The sequence below is a fragment of the Eurytemora carolleeae genome, unplaced genomic scaffold (genome assembly GCF_000591075.1).
Source record: "Eurytemora carolleeae unplaced genomic scaffold, Eaff_2.0 scaffold775, whole genome shotgun sequence".
Taxonomy (NCBI): Eukaryota; Metazoa; Arthropoda; class Copepoda; order Calanoida; family Temoridae; genus Eurytemora; species Eurytemora carolleeae.
In genome coordinates, this window is record NW_019396662.1 from 117934 (window position 1) to 142050 (window position 24117).

Here is a 24117-nt window from a genome sequence, read left to right on the forward strand (position 1 = left end):
GGTTTTTGTTCGCTGAATTTTTGTAGTTAAATGATCAAGAAGGCCCCCCCCCCATATTGGATAACATTTTAAAGAGAATATATACGTAATTTCAAGTGACACTCCATTTACAGTGTGCTGATTTTATACCTTTTAACCCTATATCTGAGTATCTATTTGAGGAAGATTTAGTCTTTATTTCTTTTTAAAGTGTCAAATTGAAAGAAAACAGTTTTCAGCCAGAAAAAAAACCTCAGATAATCTAATTCATTCTTAATCAGAAAAAAGATTAAAAGGTGCCGTTGTGAATCGTACTTATGCTTATCTTTAAATAGAGGGTCATTTGTTATTACTTCTGCTGTTCCCTTATCCTATCTGTTTTTTGATAATTTACAGGGTTCTGTGTAGACATTCCACTGTTTTGTAAGACACGACAGGCTCGACTGGAGTCCTTAGATGAGGTTTCCTGTTCTAGGTTGTAATATCCTTCTCCCCACTCTTCATTGTTTATTTATATTTCAGAAGGGGAATCACATGACGGTCACGATCACGAGTTGCCCAAAATATTTAAGGTATAGTTCATCATTTTAAAAGTTTATCGCATCTTTTATCTTGCCCTAAAGGTTCGGTGATCACTGATCGGAGAAATGAGATCATTATAAGGAATATCTAGTATCCTGCAACAGCTAGCCCATTTTGATTATTTTACACTCATTGATCTAATTAATTGATCTAATTATGTATTACTTAAATTTAATTCAGTTTCAGATCGCCCATAAAGTTTATGCTAACTTTGAATTTTTTCTATACAGCTAGAGAATTATCTCCAATCTTTAACGCCAAAAATACGCACATAATACTTGAAAAATCTAGCATTTTCTGCAAAAAAAAAATTCTTTTAGCCTTATTAATTTTTTTTAAATGATTCATTCTTCCTAAATTTTCTGATTTGTCCCCCAAATCGTAATTTAGACCCATTGACTCAGTCTAATTTGATGTGGGACACCCTGTATATAATGTAATTTGAAAGTATTTTATTTCTTTTAATAGATCAATTACGTGACTTCAATTGACTAGCGTGTTATATAAATTTTTAAAATTACTTTATATCTAAATCACATTTTTCCCCCTCTGCCTTTAACCCCAGAACAAATTATGATAGGAAAGAAGAATTTTGTTAGATATGCAGTCATAATCAGAAAGACCCTGAATCAATTTATAATTTACAATCTAGTTTTACAAACATGATTAATGAAATGGCCCTAATCCTGCTAATTCCAAAATGTGGTCTACCTTTATTGTGCGTTTAAATTTACCAAAGATATAATATGTAATGTCGTCTGATTAACTGTCAAATGATTCCGGGTCTTTCTGGTTATGACTGTATGACCCCTTGTATTTAGGACGAACAGCTGGCTTTTCTTGTCGACCCTGTTCTACGCGAGGAAGACATTAATCGTGACGGATTTATCGACTACGCGGAGTTCATTTCCGCAACCATAAAGAAGCGCGTTGGCTCCGTCAACGGTGTCAAGTCGTCTTCATAATACGATTTTGGCGCAAATTTGTCACAAATATGTACTGTGTAATGAGTGAACCGTAAAGGGCATTTAAAAATTTAGTTTACAATTAGATATTTTTCTCTACAGATTGAACTATTGTTTTTTTAAGAGTTTTATGTTTTTGTAGTTAAAATTGGAAATTGAGATTTTATGATTATTAAGAATATAAATATAATTTGTGATAACAGAATAAAACTGAAAGAAACCTCTTTAAATAATAAGTAATTTTAATTAATTTTAAATCTTTTTGAACTTAAAACCTAGCTTATATTCTTTATATAATAATATGATAATCTTATGAGGAAAAAAATGTAATAATGGAAATTCTTAAACGAGATGAAATAATCTTTATGTATTCTTTAACGAAGGCCGCATGATGTATTCTTCAACTCAGGCCTGCGGCCTTCGTCAAAGAATACATAAAGATTATTTCATCTCGTTTAAGAATTTCCATTATTACATTTTTTTCCTCATAAGATTATCATAATATCAGTTTTTAAATATCTAACGTTATAGCAGTATTATGAATTATCTAATGATATTTTCATTAAACAACCTGTGAAGTTTAGAGTATGTTTGTTTAAACAACCTGTGAAGTTTAGAGTATGTTTGTTTAAACAACCTGTGTAGTTTAGAGTATGTTTGTTTAAATCAAATGCCTATTCCTTGTCGCTAAGTGTATATGTGCCGTGCAATATTATGAAAAAAGTAATCAGGGGCGTATACAGGAATTTGCCCCCTGGTAGCAATTCCTTGTTTCGCTCAGTTTAAATATTTGTTTGCATTTTTATATTTTTTACTGTGATTTTATCATGTGAATTTTAATCATTTAAGATGTAATTTCTGCCCTCTTCTGCTCCAAATAAACCGTAGANTAAATATATTTATTATCAAATATATTATTTGATGGACAATGGATATGACACAAATCATTCTAGACAATGTAAACCATTCAAGGGATATTTTAAAGAATTTGAGATGCGTTCAGAATTGGAAATTATCCAGAAATTATTATATTTTGAGCTGGACTTGGAGAATTAGAAATGATGTGATAAAATATGTTTTCTTCACTGCTTGGTTACAGGTTTCCCCATGTAGGATGAGACTTCAGAGACGACTGTACGTTACCTTATTTTCATAATTCCCTGCAACAATCTTCTTTATTACTTTCCCAAATCAGAAAATAAGCCATTTAAGACAAAAGACTTGATTTAAACTTGGGATCGTCATATTTATTTTGAGTTTCATGTCGTCTTTACAGTCTCATCCATTTTTTTTAATCCCGTATTTCTATGAATTTTAGTTCTTCATATAATCTGATACGTCTAGCTCCGCAACTCGGGATGCTCTTCCTCTCATCTGTTAAGTCTACACTGCGTACTCGATATCTCTAGATTCTCTGTTTAATTTTTACAGTTCACATTTTTAACAATCTTTAGTATTCAAAATATACACTATTTAACAGTCTAAGCTGCTAACTCTATATCTCTTGAATCTCGATATTCAATATTTAGTGTCTACATTTTTGAAAATCTCTAGTATTTAAAATTTACACTCTGTACAGTTTATAATGCTAACTCTATATCTCTAGAATCGCTATGATTAATCTGTACAATGTACACTGCCAACTCTTTATCTCTTGATTCTCCATGTTTAATCTGTTAGTCTTCAATGCTAGCTCTATATCTCTAGATTCTCCATGTTTAATCTGTTCAGTCTTCAATGCTAACTCCACATCTCTAAATTCTCTATAATCTGAACAGTCTTCATTGGTATCTCTATAAATCTAGTATTCTCTATGAATTATCTATACAGTCTTCATTGGTAACTCTATAAATCTAGTATTGTCTATGAATCATCTGTACAGTCTTCAATGCTAACTCTATCTCTTCAGATTCTCTGTTTAATCTATACAGTCTTTAATACTAACGCTATTTTTCTAGATTGATTCTCTATGTATAATCTGTACAGTCTACACTGCTTTAACTTTAAATTATTTCTAATCTATACAGTGTACAGTCTTCAATACTAAACTTGTTATGATAAATCTACAATGCTAAATCTTAAAATCAAGATTTTTAATGATTTATCCATACAGTCCTCAATGCTAAATCTTTAAATCTAGTATTCGCTATGTTTAATCTGTACAGTCTACACTGCTAACTCTTTAACTTTAGATTTTCTATATTTAATCTCATCTTAAGTCTTCAATGCTAACTCTATATCTATGGATTCTCTATGTTTAATCTGTACATGTCTTCAATGCTAACTGTATATCTCTAGATTCTCCATGTTTAAAGTCTTTAATATCAACTCTATATCTCTAGATTCTCAATGTTTCATCTGCACAGACTTCAATGCTAACTCTATATCTCTAGATTCTCCATGATTAATCAAAGTCTTTAATGTTAACTGTATATCTCAAGTATTCGCTATAATGTATCTGTTCACTGGACGAACTGGACATTTTGGCGTATATACTAGTTGCTGGGCGGTGATAAGTGAAGACACTTTTTTAGGATATTGACATATTTTCAATAAATACATTAGATGGCCTACTTCAAAATAGAAAACCCAGATCGAATAGATAGGAAGTAAAAACTAGTAGATATATCATTTTAGATAGGACATGCGTTTATATGGGGGGGGGGGGGTGGTCAACCAGGGGCGTATTCAGGAATTGGTCCAGGGGGGCTCAGCACTCGTTAGGGCCTGAAATCATTAGATTTCACTGGTTCCAGGGGGGTTTTAGTCCCCATAGCCCCCCCCCCCCCTGAAAACGCCTCTGGGGTCAACAGGTTTTAGCGATTAGGAAAGGCAGGGGGGTTTACGATATTTTCTAGAAGGGGACGTCCCCCCCATCAAGACGCATCTGAGGAAAAGGGGAAACTATGCAATTTATGGACTGAGAAGTTAATACAAATCGGCAATCCAAATTACATGTTACAATAATTGCTTGTTTCGTTTTCTAATACCTTTTAAGATTTTCGGACTTTAAACTATTGGGTAAAATTTGGATTAATTAAACTACAAATTTTTAGACAAAGAGAAAATATCAGAAAAAAGGACAGTTTTGGTTAATTTTTGCATGTATCTTTATTTAGGGTAAAAATTTCACACAGTGTAAAGAAAGAAAATGTTTAATAAATTTTGAAATTTGTAAATTCTTTCAGATATTTGAGGAATCTTTTTAAAGACCGTAGTTCGTTTTAAAAGTAGATAGAAATAGCTAAATTACTTATTAAATTAATAAGAAATAGATTCAACTACGTATTAATTAGCTATTAACTTATTTCAAATACTCAAAATACTCTAGTTTTTGAGATTAGGGACATGATCACGTCCATGATGTGTCAATGGCCTAGAATGATCAAAAATGTTCAGCATGTTGTATGCTTATACCGAAGGAATCTGAAGGTCTTATACAGGTCCAAGGTATTCGCAAAAACATAATCTTAAATGTGATAAACAGTTTCAATTTTCATACGATAGGCTTGCCATGAGTAACTAGAATCTATGTAAGAAAGTCACCGGAAAAAAACTTGGAAACCAAAACGTTGGTAAAAAGACCCAATTTTCCAAAGTCCTAAGACAAATGTCTCTTTTCCTGGGACTTTTATTCTAAAATCCCATTTTGGAAGTTGTGTTTACTTTCAAATATGTGAACAATCCCTTTAAATGTGTTTTTTGTTTTTAAAAGTTTGCTCAAGTGCAGAAAAATAGGAAAGTGATTTTTTTCAAAAACATTTTTCCCAGAGAGGAAGCTTTGTTTAATATATATCTAATCCATTGTTTGTGTTCAACCTAATACAGTTTGGAATCTTATTCATCCATTCACCCAACTATTTTATCCATCAATCCATTCACCCATCTATTTTATCCATCAATCCATTCGCCCAACTATTTTATCCATCTATCCTCTAATCTTTTATTCATATGCTCTTGTTATTGTTTATTTTTTAAGATTATTTTGTTAAGAAAAAACATTTGTTGAATTATTGCCTGTTTTTTCTCTGCTGAACAGCATAGGATAACATGAATACGGGGATGTACTAAAAATAATATTAACCTTCAAACTCTTTAACAAAATTTGAGAAACGAATGCTTGCAAATCATCTAATCATCAATAAGGATTTTTAAGTTTGAGGGTTAAAGGTTTCAAGACTGTTTTCTTTAAGAGTTTACTTTTATTAAAACTATGTCAAATTTTTATCGAGCGAAAATAAAAGGAAAAAAGTATCGTTTTTGGTCATTTATTTGCCTACCTATATCTGTTCCCAGGGTTACAATGTGGCATAGTGTAGGGAATGCAAATATTTATCATCAATAATTTTTTAAAAGTTCAAAAAACTAACCAGGTTATTTTTTATCACAAAATACAAGTAATAATTTTAGTTTCTGCATTCTTTAAATTTTAAAATGATTTTGAACCCCAATGTATAACTCGCTAACTATCTAAACTATGTCTCGTAAAAAGTGTTGATAAAATATTCTATTTTGACGTTGGTTTGCTGGCGGCTGAATTGCAGGAAGGACTAAACTCACTAAACCGATTTCAGGATATTAGATTCTTCAGCCTTAGGGCACAACATGGGTTTATACAGGCATATAGAACACAGTACACAACATGGTTTTATACAGACATATAGTACACAGTACACTACATAACTATATGTACTCTAGAAGTATATGGTTAAATCCCAACCTAAACCTAAATGTATAAATTGGTCTGTTTAGCCTCGTATACACTGATACAAATATAAACTTTTCTTTTATAAACTTTTTATCCTTTGGTGTAAATTGATTTAAAAACTTTTTAATCGGAAAACTTTGTTTAATTACACGTTTTATTAAATTAGAACGAATTCCTTTCCTGCAAGAAACATAGTTTATTCATTTTAGTGTTGCCGAGATGAAAGGGGGGATTTGCAAAAAATGCATTGTTTTCGTTATTTTAGAACTTGCTTGATTTTAAGGGAGGGGGGAGAGGAGTTTTATTAAACAATGAATATAAGAAAGCAAATTAATACTTGTGTAGGTTTTTAGCACTGGAAAACTTCGTGAAAACATTTATATTTGTTTACAAGCATATTAGTTTTATTAGAGGGACGTAATTTCAATTGAAATCTTGAAAACCTGATATTTGGTTGAGTACATACACTACACAATTAAGTGGGACTGCCTAATGAGTCCACTTAAGAAATTTACAGAAATAATTTATTAAGACTTTTAATATGGCAGTGTGAACTGTGTATATGATCGAATAGTTTACATAGTTAAAAAATGTATGAATATTTTTAAAACAAAGGGGTTTTTAAGGGGGGGGGGGGGGGCACAATACTCTCGTACGCCTCTGTTCATGTTCATTGGTCTATTAAATTCATCGTCTCCATTTCTTCCAGTTTAATGGGACCCACTGTGCTACCAATCGTATGGATTGGTTATCTTAACAAGATTTCTGAATTATAAATAAAAACTTTTGATTCCATTTAATACCTCTTTTGAAATTATTACCCGTCATATTATATATGATTCCTTAATAAATATTTAATTTCAATATGCCGAGCGGGTCAACTAAAAACTTGCTTTCTATTTTGATCTTCTCATGTCAAACTAAAGTAGATTGTGCGTAAGATTTAAATTTTAAATATTTTAAATTAAGCTTCTCCTATTGAGAAGAACAAAAAGGTTTTGAATTTATAATGAGTAACCAGAGCTGAAAACTTTAGACTTGTGGATAGTGAGTTCAATGTTTATTATCTTCTTTTTATTAATCTGCAAATTAATCTAATCTGACATTAACATCCAGGAAAGTGTCTAAGTTGCAACTAATTAGTGTCGATTTAAAAGCCGAACAGCCAATCAGAAGCCGAGAAATTTTTGTATTTTGAGCGCGTAATCAATGAGAGTTCTTTCATCGAAAATCAAAAGCGTCCACAAGAGAGAATTAAGAAAAGAAAATTCAAAAGTGTCCACATTCGATGTAGAGATTTAGCAAATAGGATTAAGGGTATCCAATTCTAAAGTTTTCAGCTCTGATAAATTTGTTTTCCTTATACTTGTGCGTAATTTCAAGACTAGTGGAGCTAAGAGGCCACAAAGTCGCACCAATAATGTATAAATTCGACCTTCTCCTGTCCACAGTTTTTACGCTCCCAAGATTTTAAATGTACAAATATAAAAATATAAAAAATTTTACGATATTCACGATCATAAGCTACTGAAGACTCGAGCGAGAGAAAACCCAAGATGTTTAGTTTTTACTAAACTCAAAGCCATCCAAAACCCGGGTCTTAACTTAACTTTAAAAAGTTCTTGTTTTTTTCTTTACACAATGTACTTTTTAAAGGTAGGTTGATGCAAAGATGCATGATTTTGATTTGCGTGTAAATTGCATTTTTTAAAATTCTTTTCAATAGTTTGATTAGTAGAGAATATATTTTTTCTTAATTTAGTTTTCTCTGAGGATGAAAGTATTTAAGTTCTTTAGCCCATAAACGCTATAGAAATGAATGTATTGAAAGTTTTGATAGAATTCCTCCGAATCCCCTTCAAAAAATAAATTAAAACATAAATATAAATAGTATATTTTATATATAATTATAAAGATATATATAAAACTGTATCTTTACATAGTTTTAATTAAAAACGTTAATATCAGAAGTAGTAGCATTTTCCCTTCCGCGGCCGCACTATTCCATGGTTATAATACTATAATTTGACGTTATGCACCCCCCCCCCCTCCAAATACTTCTATAATTGGGTTTTCCGCTCAAATAAATTTTCACTACCCCTGCATGTTTGTGTATGTTAAAAAACATAAATAAATAAATTGTATTGTATTGTTTATCTCCATCTGTTGGTTTTATATAGTTTAAAAACTATGTTAAATGTCCAGGAAAGTTTAGTTTTATTAAGATAAAAGATGGGATTTGTCTCTGAATCCTAGATCCCATTTATATATATTTACAAAGACATATTATGTATTATTGAGATAAGGATGATGTAAAAAAAATTTTAAGAAATATTTAGCAGATTTGGGTAGGAGAGAAGAGTTTTGGGATTTTGTGAAGACATTTAATTGAGACAAAGTTGGGAAGACAGGAAGACATTTTTACAAGGTTGGGAAGGAATATAAAAATGTTTGAATAGTTGGGAAAATGAGAGAAAAGATTTTGAGTTTATTTTTGGAAAAAGCGGAAAAAATGTTTATAAAGTTAGGATGGGAATACTAATTCCTAGAAAGTGTGAAAATCGTCCCAAATAAAAAGAGGGGACGGATAAAGAGAGATTGAAGAAAACTTTTGATTCCTTCCATGTGTTGAATAAGAAAAGTTTGCAGGGCCGGGAAAATGTAGAAACATAAAAACCGGAAGTTTTCCAATTAACACTTTTCATTCGTTCTTATTCAAAACTAATATTCTTTCCTGTCTTAATCAAACCTCTGATTCCTCATTCCATAATGATAAACATCAGCGCTATAGTTACAAAGAACTGAGTTCGGGTTTAAAGAAAAAAGGATTATAATCTCAATTAAAAATAATTATAATTCCGTTAAAAATTAACAATTTTTAGCTCATTCAGTTTTTAATAAAAAGCGGGCAAAAAAGACCTTAATGTTAAACATGGATTGCCAGAAATATAACTATACATATATATTACTTCAAGCAAACTAAGAACTTTGGAACTGGAATTCACATCATAATTTGATTCGTTAAATCGATTACCAATCGATTACTAAAAAAGCAAAGTTTCTATGCTTTTTCATGATGAAATGGTCTTTTATGATTCAACGGTAAAAAAGTTCACAAATAAACACTATAATTTTCAACAGAAGAGTTCCCCAAAATCCCACAACTTCTTCTTCATGATCCACATCGATGTCGCCATCCTCATTGCTGTCGTCATGCTCATCGCTCAAAGCAATCCTTTTCCTCTCAAGGTACTACCAAATCCACCAATGGCAAATAGTTTTCCATCGAAGAACTCCAAACTATGATCCAGTCTTGGTTTTGTCATATTAGGTATACTCTTCCATCTTATCTCTTCGGGGATATAAACTTCACAGGAGTTGAGGGTTTTTTGGATATCCCGTCCTCCAACTATGTACATCCTGTCCTCCAACTATGTACATCCTGTCCCCAACTATGTACATCCTGTCCCCAACTATGTAAATCCTGTCCCCAACTATGTAAATCCTGTCCCCAACTATGTACATCCTGTCCCCAACTATGTACATCCTGTCCCCAACTATGTACATCCTGTCCCCAACTATGTACATCCTGTCCCCAACTATGTACATCCTGTCCCCAACTATGTACATCCTGTCCCCAACTATGTACATCCTGTCCCCAACTATGTNCCCCCCCCCCCCTGAAGAATTGAATATCCATCCTTCCAAACCTGGCTGTTTTGAGAAGTTCAAGTTAAGGTTTTGTATTAGTAACCATGCTCCAATCTAAGAAAAGGCTCCATCTACATCTACTTCTGCGCACTGTAATCCATGGTTGGAAAGTAATTCTATCAGTTCAGCTTCAGAGAGATTTAGAATTGCAGTGTCCGAATTTGATGAATTTAAGCCGCGTCTCAAATCCCCCAAAAAACCGATTTCAATTGAGCGCCGGCTTAAATCTTGAAAAATTTAATACAAGTTTAAGTGAAACCAACCATATTTGAGCCGCGGCTCAAATTGTTTAAATTCGGTCTCAGAATTCGCTGATTCTTTGATGAGACGAAAATGGTTCAGTATATAATTCAGGGCGTAAGTTTTCAGATTTATCAAGAAGTAATCCAGTCCCAATATAAAGATATCCACAGCAATCTATTTATTCTATGAATTGCAATCTTTGAATCGATAAATTGCAATTTATTGAACCTATGAATTGTAATATATTAAACTGATGAATTGCAATCTATTAAACCGATAAATTGCAATCTATTGAACCTATGAATTGCAATGTATTAAATAGATAAATTGCAATTTATTGAACATATGTATTGCAATCTATTAAATCAATAAATTGCAATCTATTGAACTGATTAATTGCAATCTAGTGAACCTATGAATTGCAATCTATTAAATCGATAAATTGCAATCTATTTTACCCATAAAATTGCAATCTATTTTACCTATAAAATTGCAATCTATTGCACCTATGAATTGCAATCTATTAAACCGATTAATTGCAATCTACTGAACCTATGAATTAAAATCTATTAAATCGATAAAATGCAATATATTTAACCTATAAAATTCGAATCGATCAAATCTATAAATTGCAATCTATTTAACCTATAAATTGCAATTTACTAAATCGATAAATTGCAATCTATTTAACCTATGAATTGCAATCTATTGAATCTATGAATTGCAATCTAGTAATTTATTTGCTGTTTAATTCAATTTTTTCAATTTTCAATTTTTCACTATGATTGGTAAATATTTTTTAAGTTTTATAAAGATTTGTTTCGATTGTAGAAATAAAAAGTTCGTTTCGTTTTTACAAGGATAAAGCGATCGAAATAGTCTTGAATGCAAACTAAGTCATAAAGTTATGGTTGTTGAGTATCTTTATTATGATACTATAACTTGGGAACACAGATCAACTGGAAACTAACTTTCCGTATAAAAGTCAACCAACTAAATTAATAATTTTTTAACAAAGCTATAAATGGCATTTTCGTGGTTCTACGGAGTTCCCCAATCAAAATTTGAGGCAAATCGGTCATGGAGTTCCTGAGTTATGATGGGACATACAAACAATCGACTGACAATTAGATCACCCAAACAGAATTATTACTTTATTTACGATAACAAAGGATGAATGAGTAGAGGATGGATGAGTTGAGGATGGATGAATGAATGGATGAGTAGAGGATTAATGAGTAGAGGATTAATGAGTAGAGGATCGATGAGTAGAGGATGAATGAGTAGAGTATGGATGGATGATTATAGGATGGATGCGTAGAGGATGAATGGATGAGTAGAGTATGGATGGATGAGTATAGGATGGATGAGAGAGGATGGAAAAGTTGAGTATGGATGAATGCATAGAGGATGAATGGATGAGTAGAGGATGGATGAGTAGAGGATGAATGGATGAGTAGAGGATGGATGAGTAGAGTATGGATGGATGAGTAGAGGATGTATGAGTAGAAGATTAAGGGATGAGTAGAGGATGGATGAGTAGAGGATGAAAAGATGAGTAGTGGATGGACGAGTAGAGGATGGATGAGTGAGTATGGATGCGTAGAGGGTGGATGAGTCTAGGATGGATGAGTAGAGGATGGATGCGTAGAGGATGGATAAGTAGATAATGGATGAGTAGAAGATGGAAGAGTAGAGGATGGATGAGTAGAGGATGGATGAATTGATAACTAGAGGATAGAGTCCCGAAGGAACCATCTGTTGATATCTTTAACTAGAGTTTAGTTTATTTCGGAACCCGGCCATGTAAGTATATACTATATATGTATGTTTAATGTATATAGCATGGATAGAGGTATACAAGCTACAAGGATACAGGGATGCAAGGATACAGGGATACAAGGATACAGGGTTACAGGGATACAAAGATACAAGGATACAGGGATAGAAGGATACAGGCATAGAAGGATACAGGGATAGAAGGATACAGGGATGCAAGGACATAGGGATACAAGGATTCAGGGATATAAAAATACACGGATACAAGGATACGGGGAAAAAGGATACAAGGATACACTGATCACTGCACAATAGGGAGTTGTCTAATAACCGGCAACCGTCACTTTTTAACCAGAGTGTCGGGTTTTAGCTTTATTTTTGTGCATTTGTTAAATTTCACAAACACAAATCATTTCCAGTCTAAAAAAGAAATATTCTAACTTCTGAACTACACCAGGTTTGTAGACTAATCCTTTTTATCCATCCTCCTTTTTTTTACTATCATTGGTTTTCTTTAATATTTGAAATTACACCTGCAATTCACCGCAATCAACTTCTTTCCAGGAACAGGAATCAGACAAAAAATATATTCTAAAAATAAAAAATCAATCCATAAATCAATCCATAAATAAAATCAATTGACAAATAAAATATAAAGGATTTTAGTTTTTGCCTCAAACTCAAATTATCTAATCGCAATATCTTTGTTAGCCAATGTTGAAGACCTTTGATATCTCAAACTATGAATTCTGTGAGATCAAATAATCAAAGTTTGAAATATCTAAGGTTTATACCATCAGGTTGTACAGATATAGCGAATAGATAATCTGAGTTTGTTGAAAAAAACTCAATTCCTTATATATGAATGTTGACATTTTACATAACGTAATTTCTCTATGGGTCATTCCAAAACAAAAATGATTATTTTTGTCGATTATTGAAGGGAAGTTTCGTTTTTTTCAATTTTCCTTAAAAATTAAGCTGTGTGCTAAACCTTAGCAAAAGCGGAGAAGGTAATTTCTGGGGGATATCCCACCTGTGTTGGAATAACCTCAAAGGACAATTTATAAATTTAATAGATTAAACATTTCACAGATAGGACATTACATAGAAAGGGTTTACTCCACAGAATAGTCTATAACCCTTTCGTAGACAGGACATTTCATCCTAAGTCAGTGACGTATTACAATGCAGTGGGCAAAGAAGAGTATAAAAGTAGAAGAAAATGATATAAATATATCTTCGTTGTTCAATATTCATGTTCAAATTTTTCAACAAGATATTTTTAAAGACAATTAGAAGTAAGACGACAAGTTGGAAGATTTTTCTGTATTTTCATTTAATATTTTTTTAATTAAGCTGCAGATGCAGATGGGAACTTGTGGTCACAAGGAAATAGATGTCGGAATAATCTTTCTTAATTTCCATGTTTTAGGATGCGAATATGGGTTGCGTTTTCGTCTTTAGCCAGGTAGTTTTAAAAATGTGTAAACATAGTTTAAAAATCCAGTTTCTATTAAAAATTTACATTTTCAACTTTATTCAACTCTTCCATAAAATATGTTAACATTCTTCATACGGTTTTTCTTATTTTTACAACAAAGATATGAAATATCTAAGGATGATTTTACAATAAAGATATGAAATATCTAAGGATAATTTTACAAAAAAGATATGAAATATCTAAGGATAATTTTACAATAAAGATATGAAATATCTCAGGATAATTTTACAACAAAGATATGAAATATCTGAGGATGATTTTACAACAAAGATATGAAATATCTGAGGATGATTTTAAAATAAAGATATGAAATATCTAAGGATGATTTTACAATAAAGATATGAAATATCTAAGGATAATTTTACAAAAAAGATATGAAATATCTAAGGATAATTTTACAATAAAGATATGAAATATCTAAGGATAATTTTACAAAAAAAGATATGAAATATCTAAGGATAGTTTTACAAGAAAGATATGAAATATCTAAGGATAATTTTACAACAAAGATATGAAATATCTAAGAATAATTTTACAATAAAGATATGAAATATCTAAGGATGATTTTACAATAAAGATATGAAATATCTAAGGATAATTTTACAATAAATATATGAAATATCTGAGGATAATTTTACAATAAAGATATGAAATATATGAGGATAATTTTACAATAAAGATATGAAATATCTGAGGATAATTTTACAATAAAGATATGAAATATATGAGGATAATTTTACAATAAAGATATGAAATATCTAAGGATAATTTTACAATAAAGATATGAAATATCTAAGGATAATTTTACAAAATGATATAAAATATCTAAGGATAATTTTACAATAAAGATATGAAATATCTAAGGATAATTTTACAATAAAGATATGAAATATCTAACGATATATTTACAATAAAGATATGAAATATCTGAGGGTTATTTTTACAACAAATGTATGAAATATCTGAGGATAATTTTACAACAAATATATGAAATATCTGAGGATAATTTTACGGCAAACTCTGACAAAAAGGTTACTAAAGTACGCTGAAAAATCTTCAAATTTAGGATATGACGCATAATCCAAAGAAAATCTGAACAATTTTGCCAAATGAACTAATAATATTTCTGGGGCTCTAACGAGTTCTCGAATCGAAATTAGAGGCAAATCGGTCAAGGGGTTCATCCATTTTGAATAAGTTCGGAATTCGGTTTTGCGGATTTTCTTCTTTGAGTTGAACATTTATTTCTAATTCCACCCACATATATTTATATAGAAGACAACATAAAGCTATAATATATAGTTATGTTGACAGCAACTGTTTTTTTTGGCGGGGGGAGCGCAAATAAATACTTATGTTGACAGCAACTGGTTTTTTTGGCGGGGGGGGGGGGAGCGCAAATATATACTTATATTGACAGCAACTGTTTTTTTTTGGCGAGGGGAGGGGGGCGCAAAAAAAAGCAGTTGCTGTCAACATAAGAATATATTATAGATTCATATCAGTCCTCCTAATATCCTTCTTCTGGGGCATTTCTAATATCCGAACACTGGAAACTTGAAACTAGGAATTGAAAACTGGGTTGGATTCTAGAAGCCATATTTTTACATAATATTTTGACTGCCTCTATTAATAGGAGGACATAAAAAAAAAACCAAGAAAAAATGATGGAAATAAATGAGGAGGAAAACTAGATAGATAAGATAGATAAGATAGATGGATAGATAGATATATTTATATATAAATACATATACAGATATTTACTTGACTCCAGCATGACTGCATGATTGATCATAATCATTATGGTCCCTCTTCTATCAAATTTTTCCAATTAAGAAAAAAATACAACAATTTTTCTTTGGCGCTATAACGCATTATGCATTCATTAAAGAACTTATAACTATTTTCTCGTTTTCCACTTCAAGTAAAAGGACAGTCATTTTTGATTTACCCTCTCAAAAAACCCTGTATATATGTTATTTCTAATGATTTACAATTCATGAATCCTTTTAGGCAGGGGCGGATACGGAATTTAAGCCAGGGGGATGCTAGATTTTTTAAGTCCAAAAAAATGTGGAAGCAGGAACAAAAAGGAGGATCCCCGCAGACGAAATTTTTTAACCTGAAGTATTCAAAAAGGGTTAAAATTAATGACTAAAGACTAAAAAACTAGATTTTTAACTTATCACACATTATAGTTCATAAAGATAGATATTTTGCCTGTTTTGCATTATGTTTTTGAGGAGCTATTTGCATCAAAACAAAAACTGGAGGTGTAAAATCTATAATTTGGATTAATCTATAAGTAAATGTATAACTGGACGTGTAAAATCTATAATTTGGATTAATCTATAAGTAAATGTATAACTGAAAACTGGAGGTGTAAGATCTATAGTTTGGATTAATCTATAAGTAAATGTATAACTGAAAATTTTTTAATCACGAATAGCCAATACTAATTTTAATACAGGGAAAGTAAGGATGTAAATTGTAAAGATCAACAAAGCTCAAATCTTCAGTTTTCCCAAAACTAAAATTCGAAAAAAAAATTCCTGCAAACTTGAGGATAACCAAAAACAGCTTCTCCTAAACCTGACCATATTTTATATTGCATATCAATTTGTCTCCCTGTTATTTTTGTTGTACGATGATTCATTAGCATCATTAATCTAATAAAAGAAGGGAAAAGAATAAGTTTCTCAAAATACAAAAAAAGCTTGATTTTAACCCAATCCTTTCACAAAACAGGATAGAAATAAAAATTCCCAAATATCTTATTTCAGAAATCACTCGAAATTTACGTGCATAAATGCATAAATTTCTTTTTGTTCTTAACTTGCTTTATGTTCCTATTTTTGACTATTGTTCCTAATTTATGAACATTTTTTTCTCGCATATTTATGTTTACTTTTTTGTACCTTTATATGTTGATCATCATTTCATCTTTTACGAAAAACGCTTCTAGTTCTTTAATTTTTGTTCCTAATTCCTAGTTCTTTTAATTTTGTTCCTAACTTGTACTTTGGTTTATGTTCCTATTTTTGTTCCTATTCCTAACAGTGTGTCCTTAGGCCCTAAATCCTTGATTTATTGTTCTTATGCTCTTAGTGCATGCATGAAACTCCTAGTTTTTTTTTCCTATACCAAGTTTCTTCAATAGTCAATGTTCCTGTTACAGTTCACATTTGATCGTTCTTTTGTTCCTCTTTTGATGTTCCTAATGTAGTTCTTCTTTTTAAAGTAAGGAGGCAACAGAGCAGAGCCTTTTGTGGAATTGCTTCCAGAAAAGTAAGGATTCTAGGAGAGAAGTTCGTGGAATTGATTCCAGAAAAGTAATAATGCTGCAGAGAAAAGAAGTTCGTGAAATGGATTCCAGAAAAGTAATATGATGCTGCTGAGAAGACCAGCTCTTGGCATGATTCCAGAAAAGTGAGGATGCAACAGAGCAGAGCAGTTCGTGGAATGGATTCCAGAAAATTAATGATGCTGCAAAGCAGAACAGTTCGTGGAATGGATTCCAAAAAAGTGTGGATTCTACAGAGCAGAGCAGTTCGTGAAATGTGTTTTGGAAAGTATAGGATGCTGCAGAGACGAGTAGTTCGTGAAATAGATTCCTATGGAATATAGGATGCTAGAACAGTTCGAGGAATAATTTCCTAGAAAATATAAGATGCTACAGAGCAGAACAGTTCGAGAAATAGACTCCTGGAGAACATAGGATGCTACAGAGCAGAACAGTTGGTGGAATAGATTCCTGGAGAATATAGGATGCTACAGAGCAGAACAGTTGGTGGAATAGATTCCTGGAGAATATAGGATGCTACAGAGCAGAACAGTTCGAGAAATAGATTCCTGGAGAACATAGGATGCTACAGAGCAGAACAGTTTTTGGAATAAATTCCTGGAGAATATAGGATGCTACAGAGCAGAACAGTTGGAGATATATATTCCTGGAGAATATAGGATGCTACAGAGCAGAACAGTTCGTGGAATAGATTCCTGGAGAATATAGGATGCTACACTGTGGGGTCTATTAATGTAACATTCTTTTAATGTCTATAATTGTGATGTACGAATAAATCTATCTAAGTAAACATTGTTAAAAATATAATTTACAAGCTATACTTATGCTAAAAGTCTTGTAATGCACCTATTTTTGGCAAACCCTGTCAATTATAAAATGCGATATCCAGAGAAAAGAGTATTAGTTTGTAAACTTTTATATTGTTTAATGTAATTTTGCTTTAGACAAATATAATTGATGAATAATAATATATAAACTACAAGGCAACTATATCTCAATATCAGAAGAAGAGAAAACATGTATGGCATCTCCTTTTAAAGGAAAAGTAAGCAAAACTGATTAGCAGTTTTGGCGTTTATTGGATACAAACGGACAGACAAACAAACAGACACCCAAGCAAGATATAAATTTATATTTTTAATTAAACAGTTCCACTAAAGGGGACACTTTTTTCCATAATGTTTAGGTACATCCAACCAGATAGAGACATCTAACTTCCTGTTCCCGATCTTATACCTGTATATGTATTTATATATTCTATAGATTGATAGATAGATGGTTGTATAAGTATAGGAATAAATAAACAGATTAGTAAAGAGAAATGTAAACACAAGAAAGATAATATTATGGTATTATCTAAACATGTTAATATTCAACAATATTTAAACAGGTTAATATTCAACAATATCTAAACAGGTTAATATTCACCAATATGTAAACAGGTTAATATTCAACAATATTCAAACAGGTTAATATTCAACAATATTCAAACAGATATTCACCAATATTCAAACAGGTTAATATTCACCAATATAATTCTTTGCTTAAACTTTTATTTAATAACAAATATAGATATGTTTCAAAGAAATATTAAATATTAGTTAAAGTGCCCGGCGTTGCTCGTTTAAATAAAAAAATTCTAATTTAAAAAAAATAAATCGATTTTTAAACCCTTTGGGTACAAATAGGTTTCCTCCCAAAAACATATCTATTAAATGATAATTTATGACAAAAAAACTAACCAACCTACAGACTAACCAACCAATCAATAAACCAGCCAACTTATTAAAAACCGTACCGAACTTATCATCCAACCAATCAACCATCCAACCATTCAATCATTCAACAAATCAACCATCCACCCAATCAACCATCCAACCAATCAACCATCCAACCAATCAACCATCCAACCAATCAACCATCCAACCAACAAATCATCAAATCAATCAATCCTTCAACTAATCAACCATTCAACCAATCAATCATGCAACCAATCAATCATCCAACCAATTAATCATCCAACCAATCAGTCATCCAACCAATCAACCATCCAATCAATCAACCATTCAAACAATCAACCATCCAACCATCCAACCAATCAACCATCCAACCAATCAACCAATCAACCATCCAACCAACAAATCATCAAATCATCAAATCCTTTAACTAATCAACCATCCAAGCAATCAATCATGCAACCAATCAATCATCCAACCAATCAATCATCCAACCAATCAATCATCCAACCAATCAACCATCCAACCAATCAATCATCCAACCAATCATTCATTCAATCAATCAATCATCTTACCAATTAACCATCCAACCAATCAAACATCCAACCAATCAATCATCCAACCAATCAACCATCTAACCAATCAACCATTCAAACAATCAACCACCTAACCAGTCAACTATCCAAACAATCAACCATCCAAACAATCAACCATCTAACTAGTCAACTATCCAACTAATCAGCTAATATACACACTAACCAACAAAACCACCAACCAACCAATAAAACATAAATTATATTCTATTTAGTTTCCAAAGTATAGTTGGAGGGTTCACCTATGAGAATTTGAATCATGGAGGTAATATAAATAAAGAAACTAGACAACTAGAAAAACTAATTATATTTGTGCAACCTGATGATGTAAACCAAAGTATTTAAATATACAAATTTTGCTACAGTGATAATCAGAAAACTCTGAGATAGTAACAACAACAAATACATGGTATTCCTATCATGTCGTCTTCCGATTCCATTTTTTCTAGTTCTCACTGTATCTGAAATAATTAAGGATTTAATTATCCAAGGATGAAAAGATGTAGGGATGTAATAAATTCTGTTTAAACATACATACATAAAATGCGTTGTACATTGCCTGAGGATCTAACTACTTAAACCTTGTAGTGTGACTAGACTAGATATGTATTGTTATTATATTATATACCTGCTTAATATTGTGAATACATATTGGAACTTAACATATAACATATAGATTTGTAAATAGGATCAGTAAGAATCAGAACTCCGCTTTGATTACAGTGGAGAGTAATTGTATCCCGTTGAGTATTCATGTGAGATCATACCTCGTTTAGTGTAAAGATTGATTAAGGGCTTGTAAATAGCCAAAAGCTTGTTGATAACCACGCTTGTGCCCCTGTGTGGCATTTAGAGCCAAAGTAATAGCTTGTTGATATCTATGCTTGTGTGGCATTTAGAGCCGAAGTAATAGCTTGTTGATGGCTAGACTGAAACCCTGTTTTGGGATCAATGTATAGCTTGTTGATAGCTACGCTTGTACCCCTGTGTGGTATTTAGAGCCAAAGTAATAGCTTGTTGATAGCTATGCTTGTGTCCTGTTTGGCATTTAGAGTCGGAGTAATATCTTGTTTTATAGCAACACTTGTGTCCCTGTGTGGCATTTAGAGCCTGAGTAATAGCTATATTAATAAGCTATGCTTCTTTCGCTTTGTGGCATTTAGAGCCTGAGTAATAGCTTTATTGATAAGCTATGCTTCTTTCGCTTTGTGGCATTTAGAGCCTGAGTAATAGCTATATTAATAAGCTATGCTTCTTTCGCTTTGTGGCATATATTTAGAGCCTGAGTAATAGCTATTTTGATAAGCTATGCTTCTTTCGCTTTGTGGCATTTAGAGCCTGAGTAAGAGCTAGATTAATAAGCTACACTTGTGTCCCTGTGTGGCATTTAAAGCCAGGTAAGTTGTGCTTGGTACAGTTTGGGCCTTGGAGGACGAACTTTTAAGAGTACGGTATTTACTACAGGGGTTAGAAAATTAGAGTTATTGGAGAGAAATTAGATCATTTATCAAATATATTTACTTGTTTTTAAAAGTTTTGAAAACATTCAATTTCTCAAATAAATTCGTCATTTGAACGTATGCAGTGCAGTAGTTGGAAATTGTAAATATCAATACGCAGTTCACGTTAAACTAAAGTGAATTACACGTAAAATTGAAATACAATCAAAACTCCTCTTTTTGAAGAGTTTTTGAGGAGAACCAAAATGTTTGCAATGTGTAATAATATTAACTGGACAAACTTTTGCATAAAATCAAAACTAGAGGAGCAACCTGGTCACAAAGTTGGACCAGTAATGTCAGATAAGTTGGACCTTCTCCTTCTGTCTAGTAGAGTTGTCAACGATAGTGTAACATAACGTAAAATGTACGTTTTTGTACGTTATGTTACAATAATGTGTAACGTTTGGATATATTCTATATAACGTGAACGTTAAACGTTAACGTTATAGGAGTTCATACCTAACGTTAACGTTAGAGGAACATACCCCAAACGTTAGCGTTTTGGGGAAATGTAACGTTATTTTTCTAATATCTACAACTTTTTTGACCATAACGTAAAGAAATGTTTTGTTTCCAAAGGGATCTTGAAAGTCTAACGTTTGAAAAGTGAATTGTGATTTGATTGAATATCGTAACGAAAGAATTTCTATTTCAAAGTTCAACTTATAAAAAGTGTAACGTTGTATAACTGAAAAATGCAATACTGTTTATGAAAACGTTTTGAAACGTTTTCCCTTATAGTATAATGAAAAATTCAACGTTACAGAAATGGGTTATTATTTTAATAATGAGGAAACGAAAGTTTTTTTACAGAGTAAAATTTCAATAATGTAACGTATAACATTTAAAAAAATGTAATTCTGTAAATCAAAGCGTTTCATAACGTTTCTCTGAATACTAAATTGATTAGTCTAACGTTAGATATATGTCTGATGAAAATGTAGTTCATAAAACGTTAGACTATGAGGGCTGAGTTTTAGTTTAAAAAGCGTAACAATAATTCTGTCAATCAAAACATTTCAAAACGTCTCAAATATATCAATGTAAGAGATTCGACTGATGATTATAAGAGCAAAGACTTATGGTTTTTCATTTCAAGTTTAAAGAAAGTGAGTTTATGCCATAAACTCTAATATTCATTTAATATATCTTTGCAACCCGATTTCGTAGACCATTAATATTGAAATATACAAGGTTTAAACCATCTGGTTGGAAAGATATAGGGATTAGTAAATTTGAAAAAAAAACTTAGTTCCTTTCTAAAGTGTAAACGAGTTTTTTGTAACATGCTATTAGTGAAAATTCAAATCTTATAAATGTTTCTTGGACATTAAAGGTTTTCATTTGCCATTGTTTGATGAAACCCTCTGGAAAAGGAAGACGACATTAAGAAATTTTACATATGCATTTTCTGTTATAAAGCAAATGATTTACTAATTGCAAAAAAAATCAACTTATTAAGTGGAACGGGTGCATGAACACAATTGCTGTGTTTCATGTTTATTTGACTACTTGAAATCATAACTTCAGTTGGCATGGTTCATGTTTTAGGTTGAAAAATTTAGAAATGTAGATACTTACTAAAATGCAACAATATTTTATCAAATGGAAAATGCGTGTTATGTTTTATTCGTCAATAGATTTTTATGAAACTTTAGAATAGAAAAAAATGATTTTTTAATTGTTTTTTTAAAAAGAAAAAATGTTAAATAATTTTATGTCGCGTTGTTTGTGTTAAAAAAAATTAGCTCTTGTCTTACTATATTTGATATTTTTAACCCCAAACATGAACTTTGAAAACATTTTCATTGTGGTTTAAAAACTAAAACTAATGCCGCATTTTTAACTCACTTTGTAAGTAACATAAAAAACACAAAAAGAACTAAAAATTCGCCACAAATTATAATCCTTGCAAGCTGGTGTTGTAGACTTTTGACATTTCAAGCTATGACTTCTGTTAGATAAGAATGTCTAAAGAAATTGCAAGTTGTTCACAAACTTATATTTCTAATCCCTATATCTTTGCTACCCAATGTTTGCTACCCAATGACCTTAGATATTTTAAACTATGAATTCTGTTAGATAGAAGAAAAGGGTCAGTCTGCATTGCGTAAAAAAAAGAAAAAATTAACCCTAAACTAATCTAAAATAATTTAGAACTACTGCTCCACATGCAAAAGTGGTTTGCCTTTTAACTCATTTTATGAAGTGTCCAAAAACATGTCTATGTTTTAAGCTCGTCAAATACACGATGATAATTTCAAGTGATCCTCCATTTAAAGAGGGCCATGCTCGATTCCCAATGATAACGTGTATACCTTTATCTGATTGATAATTTGAAAATTAGGAGTGTTTTCCTGTCTTGTATCTTGCAAAAAATAAATATGATACATCATTTTCTTGGAAATGTCATGCTGAATTCAGATTCGAAAACCATTTTTAAATATATTAAAATCTAAAGAATAACGATACTAAATTCCGTTTTTTAAACTTTTTAATGTTTATGATGAGTTTTTTAGCTCTGACTCTCTCAATTTTTAATTTTTTAAAATGCTTTTCAGATTTGAATTTAGCATTGAATTTCCAAGAACATGATGTATAAAATGAAAATAAAATTTTTTTTTGTGGCCTTACTGTGAAAACGCAGCGACTTCCGGTGGGCGGTTGGCTCTATTCCAATATTGATCACCCCTACTGGACAATGGACATGCCACTCCATAAATGGAAGGTCACTTGAAATTACGTCTCTAGTCCCTTAAAGACACACTTTGAGTTGAAAGTCTAATGCTAAAAACTTTCATTTACAAATTTCAAAAGTGTAACGTTAGAAACATTAAGACTTGAACATTTTAATACAACTCAACGTATAGAACATTTTTTTCAAATCTTTCTTAGAAACGAAACAAATAAACAGTTTTGATTGTCAGTTGTAAAAAAGTGTAACAAACAAGTTTTCACAATAACGTTTCGATAAATCGTAACGTAAGAAAAGGTGCATTTTAGTAGAATTTCTAAACGTAATTAAAAGAGTTTATATTGGAAAAGTTTAGATAAAACGTAACGTTAACAAAAAATATTCTTTGCACTGAAATGCATTGTAACGTACAGAACTATGCCCCAATGACGTTTTATTAAAGCAAAACTGTCATCTTTTAGATCTTAAACCAAGTGAAAGTGTAACGTAAGGTCACTGAAAATATTTACCTTGCATGAAAGTGGAACGTTAAAAAATTGTGGTTATATTACTTAAGCTTTAACGCAACGTTGGGAAAGTTTTTTAAAACATCAAATGCAAAAGCGTAACAAGTTGAAAATAGTCCCAACTATTTAAACTAACTTTTCTCGTTGATAAATCAGAATCAGTAAACAACGAGTTAGATAAAATAGGCTATATCACATACTTCTCTAGTTTGCTTTAAGTCACTTTAGAGAACTAGTTTAACTACTACTCGCTATTTATAAGTTCCAACCTCAGGTGAACCAGCAGATGTAGGAGGAGGAGGAGGGGGAG

At 31.5% G+C, this 24117-nt stretch overlaps 2 long non-coding RNA genes across 2 annotated transcripts; both read left to right on the forward strand.

The window, feature by feature from the left end:
* The first annotated feature begins 495 nt into the window (after window positions 1-495).
* LOC111707066 (uncharacterized) lies at window positions 496-2317 on the forward strand. The gene is made up of 3 exons (XR_002766368.1): window positions 496-551; window positions 1383-1762; window positions 2035-2317. It is a non-coding gene; the product is annotated as an uncharacterized LOC111707066 (long non-coding RNA).
* Window positions 2318-13401: 11084 nt separating this feature from the next.
* LOC111707053 (uncharacterized) lies at window positions 13402-24114 on the forward strand. Its single transcript, XR_002766364.1, has 3 exons — window positions 13402-13438; window positions 19320-19369; window positions 24082-24114. It is a non-coding gene; the product is annotated as an uncharacterized LOC111707053 (long non-coding RNA).
* Window positions 24115-24117: the final 3 nt, after the last annotated feature.